This window comes from Microtus pennsylvanicus, chromosome 1 (assembly GCF_037038515.1).
Source record: "Microtus pennsylvanicus isolate mMicPen1 chromosome 1, mMicPen1.hap1, whole genome shotgun sequence".
Classification (NCBI taxonomy): Eukaryota; Metazoa; Chordata; class Mammalia; order Rodentia; family Cricetidae; genus Microtus; species Microtus pennsylvanicus.
Window position 1 is genome coordinate 186,622,868 of NC_134579.1, and position 6,133 is coordinate 186,629,000.

A 6,133-nucleotide genomic window follows, 5' to 3' on the forward strand; every position below is an offset into this window, starting at 1 on the left:
GATATTTTAACTCCAGTAAAAGTGGTTCATGTGACTGTACAGTGGTGATGTGCACTTATAGTCCCAGCCCTTGAGAGTGAGAGGCAGAGGCAGGAGGATCTCTGTGAGTTCGAGGCCAGCCTAGTCTCCAGATCAAACTTTAGGACACCCAGAACCACACAGAGAAATCCTGTCTCAAAAAACAAAAACATGGTAAATGTGAAGACAGCTAAACAAATGAATTCATCTCAACTTTAATCCAGTTCACTAAGAGTGCACTGAATGACAATGATGTTTTAAGTATTGTGGAGCTGATAACACAATCGTTAAAAACAGGCCCCAAACCATGTAGACCCATCTCACCCGGAATGTGGCCCATGGACCCACAACAACAACCTTTTAAGAGCATTTTTATAGATACAGAATGTTGGGCTCCAGTCCATCCCTTCTGAGGCAAAATCTGCCGTGTAACAAAATTCCCCAGGTAAATTAAATGTACGTTCATTTGTAGAAGTACTATGTTATAAGACCACAGTCTGGTGACAGAAATAGAAACTGATGTTTTAAAAAAAGCAATAATTTCATAAGACATGCTCTAGCCCAGAATAAATACTGTGCTGCAATAATGGAATCTAATTTTGGTGTAGAGAACTGCAGCAATCTCAAGTCTACCCTCTGCTGTAATTGCTTTCCACCTAAATATGCTAGAGAAACAGTGCGCAGTGTATATTACAGTTGAAATTTTCTCCACCAGTAACAGATTAGTACAGCAGAGTTTTGGGAAGGTTACTTGGAATCCATGAAATTAGCATAACATCGCAACATCTGTGGGGCAAAATGTTGACTTGTTCACAACTGTGAGCCAAAGACTATGAAGCACTGAAATAAATATGTTCTGATTGAGTCCTAGAGTCAAATAGTTCCTTTTTAAAAATAAGGTTTACCTATTTTATCTGTATACACACGTGTGCCTGAATGTGTGTTGTGTACCACATGTCTGCAGGCTCTCATGGAGCCTGGAGGAGGAGGTCAGCTTCCCTGGAAATGGAGTCCCAGTTGTCATCTGCTTCATATGCATGCTGGCAATTGAACCTGGGTCCTCTTCAAGAGCAACAAATGCTCTTAACCACTGAGCCATCTCTCTAGCCCCAAGACATGACAGATATTCTTAAATATTAAACATTATTCCTCTAACATTAGCAGTCTTCAGAACTAATAGTCTATGAAACACATTTTTCATAAACATCACATTTTAGAAGTTTGGCAGAATTTTGCTCATGAATTCTTTGCTAAGCCTACTCCGTTCTCCATTAACTTCTGTGCTTTTTATAGGTATAAGGTATACTGAGTGATTCATTCTGGGCTACAGCTCTGACACAATATTTGTAGCATAGCATTTCCAAGGTAAATGAATCCAGCTGTACTGTTAAAAATTATCCAGATCTGGGTAGATAAAGTTGTCTTTGAACAAACAGTATGCTAAAATCTGGCCTCCACATATCATTGAAATTAAGCCGGAAACTGCAAGTAAATAAAGAGAAGTTCTGGTTAACTGCCAGTAATGAATAATTCATTGGTAAGATTATGAATAAGAACAATTGCCATCACTAAAATAATGTTCCTGAAACTGACATAGCATTTGCAATGAAGTCATTTACAGAATCAGTGAAGAGAAGGTAGCATATATTCTGTGCCTGGGAAATCATTGAAATTTAGAACTTCCTTCAGGGAATAGGCATAGATCAATAGTACGGAGCCCTTAGGACTCAGGGGTTCGTAGATGTGATGTCAGAACTCTTGCCGTATAGTTCACAATTCTTAATTCTTTCAGCTTTTCTGCCTGCCGTGTGCTTGCGTTGCTACTGTTTTCTTGTTGGGTTAGACAGAGTCATACTATGTAGCCCAGGATAGATTCAACAGACCCATTCCTCTGTCTCGGGGGGGGCGACATTTCAGATGTGTTTGACTAGGCCTGACTGTTGCTTTTGTTTTGTGATATTACTGTTACTATCATTGCTACTACACAACACACACGCCTACACGCACACACACGTTTATAACTTTTTAAATTATGGCAGCAAATCATCCACGTGAACGTTAAGGATAGGAAGAGTCTTTAAAGCTAAAATTCAACCTGTCTGTGCTATTTGGTTTAATGAAAACAGTTTTAGTTCTTATTTCATTTGCCCGGTGATTCTTGTTTGCTTTAAAATATAGATCCAACCGCTATTGATCCAATTACAGAGTTCTCATAAATCCGCTGCTCCCTTTATGCCAGTAACAGAACAGTACCCCTGACAGGTAAGCCGCCCTGAGGCAGAAGCCCTGAGGATTACTGGTTTTCCTCACACACAGACACGTGTCCAATGAGAAACTCAGCAACAGCCTTCCCAAGATACCTAGTCATTTTTGTAGGCTCTCTACATTTTTACTTAAAGGAAAACAAAGACAACGTGTCAGGTGTCATACTGTGCACCCCACTTATTAAAACAGCTCCAGCTATTAACACTGAGATCCCTTTAAACAGTTTATTATGTCCAAAAGGCAACTGTCTCTGTCACTGAGTTGGCATTCTCTGTGTTCGGGACATGGCCAGGGCCCGGGTGCGGTAGGCTGTGTGTTGTAGATGCAGTTGGTAGGAAATCATTGTTTTCATAGCATGACTTTTCTGTACCAGGATAACACACAGGCCAGGCAGGCACTCCACAAATGAGCCACACCCCTGACCTCTGTGTATGGTCCCCCACCACCAACTATTTTTTTCATTTTAGTGCCTTTTTTTTTTGAAACTTATTAAAATTTGGATTTTTGAAAGGATTATGCCAGAAAAAGAACCTCAGTATTTCTATGTGTGTTATCTGAATATGCTAAACAATACTGCGAAAAAGTATTTTTTTCAAGATTTCAGCCTTATGGATATGAAAGTAGGTAGTGAATACAGATAATACTTGCACTAGAGATAATTCACTGTGGACAACAGCCAGCTGAAGGGAGGAAAAGGCTTGATTCATTTTCTCTCTTAGTTTTTGGAGATTCATTCATTTTTATTCTATGTGCATGGGTATTTGGCCTGCATAGATAACCTGTACTGCATGCAGAGAGTGACCAGCGGCTAGAGGAAGATATGGGAGCATCTGGAACTGGAGTTACTTACAGATGTTTACTAGCTGCCGTGTGTGTGCTGGGAACTGGATTCAGGTCCTCTGCAAGAGCAGCCGGTGCTCTTAACCACCGATATGAAAGTCAGTAGGGAACACAGACAATTCTGGCACTCAACATATTCAGTGGCCATCTTGCTGGCCCATTGGTTAGCTTCCCTACTACATACATGATCCATGAATTTAGTTTCCTGTGTGAGCAGCAAAAATAGTCATGATGGTTCCATTGCTCCCTGTGCTATTGTAGAAATGACAATGTCATACTTGAAGAGGGCAAAGTGTGACAGAAATATATGTCCAGGGTTTGATTCTGTATAGTCTTGGGATGACAGTCACTGAGCAGTCCTCTGGACCGCAGCAAGTACATAATTATATAAGATATATATATATATATATATATATATATATATATATATATATATATATATGAAAGTGAAATGTCATGCAATACATTTAGTATTTATAGTAGTCCTCAACAATAATGATCTGTTTTCTTTTTTAGCCCTTTCAGGGTAAAGATTCAAAGGCCTCCCTTATAATCCACTGAAATATGTTTTTTATTTGAAACGTGAATGTGCTTACCACACTGAAGGAAACTCCCTGATACTTCTTGTCGTCTCATTAATTCTCTCCATATTTCCACAACAAATATGTATTAACACAATTATGGGTCAGGTATTATGCTGGGGATTGGAGCCAGAATAGGCTATAAATAGCCCTTAAAAGTTGTTTCAAATACTTGAAAATAAATAATTAATGGCATCCTGTAATTTTCTTGTCAGAAGTGGGAAATAGAAATCTGTTATTTTTCAGCCGCATCTTATTTCCCAGGTCCTGTCTTGGATGTTTCTATTGTGTGACTAGATGAGGAGGAACAGTTCTAGAGATAGGGACAGCCTCCCAGAACTGCTGGCTCCAGGGATCATCCTAGTCTCTTCTCAGCTTCCTTGAGACTTGGCCCTGCCTGTCGGTAACTGCCTCCATTCATTTCTGTAAGTTCTACTCTCTCCCTCTCCTTTGCGTTCCCAGAGAGTTCTCTGCAGCATATCCCAAGGTATCTATGCAAAGGCGCCTTTGGTGGTGGTCGGCAGCATGCAAAAAAAATGTGCTCCTTATAGGACCCACTGTGTGGATACAGAAACTCAACTCATCTGACTCTATAAGCTTCGTGTGCCACATTGGAAAAATTAGAATATAATATCCCACAGAACTGTAGTAAAGGTTAGTGAGATATATACAAAGGCTCTGGTTCATAGTAAGTAATCAATAAAGCTAAATATTTTAATTCTGTGTGGGCCATTAATACTGAGTAGCCAGAAAATGTTTGGGGTTTGCCTGCTGTTTGCAAAACAGATTGAAAATATTAGACAAGATTATTGCCAAATCAAGAAGAATAATATTTCTTACAAATTACATAATCCTTGTATTTGGAAGCCAAATACAACAGATTTATAAGTAAATAGTTTCCATACTCGACAAACACTGAAATCTGTTTAGAGATGCCTGGCTACGCTTTATATGGTCGTTTATTAATATAAACAAATGGTGGAGGCGCGACCCCACTTCTCCTTCCTGACTTCCTGATCATTACATAATATAATTAAGAAAGAAAACTGACACCAACTGTCTCATTTCCTGAGCGTTTGCTGCTTAACTTGATTTTCCTACTTAACAATTTCTATGGGATCCAAGTCCAAGACACAGAGTTTTCAGATTTGCTTGTTTAGAACTAAGGAGGACCTAAGTGTGGGCAGCTTTGGTTTTAAGTTAGGTGTTGCATAAAATTTAAAAGGCTCAGAATATTCTGGATTTGAATCTCTATGAGGCAGCAATGCCCATGCTGCCTGGCCTGATTCCTACCTGGGCCAGCCATGCTTCACGTGGGTCCTCAGGATCTCAAGGAATGAGGTCTAGCCTAGGCTAGGCTGTTTCACTACCACCTACACTGATAGCACTTATACGTTGCTCAGTACACAAAGGGAAATTTATGTCATTCCTTCATAGATTCAAATTATATCAAAAGGAGAAGCAGGGTATAGTGTGTATGTGTGTGTGTTTACTGATTTATTTTTAGAAACAAACACGTACTAAAAATGTAGCATGTCTGGTGTGTATTATATTTGGGCTGTCCTGGGATATATATGTGCCAGAAGAGACAACCAGTAAATTCTATTTTTAAAAAGTTGTATATTTCCTATTTATTTAGACAGCATCATTATTATCTTGGAATAATGTAATAAAATTGATGCCTGAGGTAAAGTCTATTTCCAACATTTAGTCTATATAACACTGTTTTTGTGCACTACAGTATATAAACTTGAGCCCTTCATGTACCTAAAGCAGCCACCAATGTGACATCAAGGGGAGTTCCAGGATAACTACAATGGAAAAAATTAATAAACGCTGAAATTCATTTACAAAGCATGCATTTTTATTAACTTATCAAGCTTGATCAAATATATCCACAGATCAACATTTTTTAATCTGGATTCATAAAGCTAGGTAGCCCAAATTTGTTATGCTGTAGAGCAGCAGTTCTCAACCTGTGGGTCATGACCCCTTTGGGGGTCAAATGACCCTTTCACAAGCGTCACCTATAGTAAAAGAAAGATATTTACAGTGCTCGCTTCGGCAACACATATACTAAAATTGGAACGATACAGAGAAGATTAGCATGGCCCCTGCACAAGGATGACATGCAAATTCGTGAAGCGTTCCATATTTTTAAGACAACATAAGGGGATCAAGGGGATTCGAATTGGAAAGGAAAAAGTTAAACTTTCATTATTTGCACATGATATGATAGTGTACATAAGCAACCCCAAACACTCCACCAAAGAACTCTTACAGCTGATAAACACCTTTAGTAATGTGGCAGGATACAAAATCAACTCCAAAAAATCAGTTGCCCTCCTATACACAAAGGATATGGAAGCAGAGAGGGAAATCAGAGAAGCATCACCTTTCATGATAGCCACAAACAGCATAAAATATCT

The 6,133-nt window shown here is 39.1% G+C and overlaps 1 non-coding gene across 1 annotated transcript; it reads left to right on the forward strand.

Moving 5' to 3' along the window:
• Nucleotides 1-5,756: 5,756 nt before the first annotated feature.
• Nucleotides 5,757-5,863, forward strand: LOC142842742 (U6 spliceosomal RNA). The gene has a single exon (XR_012909423.1). It is a non-coding gene; the product is annotated as a U6 spliceosomal RNA (small nuclear RNA).
• The last annotated feature ends 270 nt before the right edge of the window (nucleotides 5,864-6,133 follow it).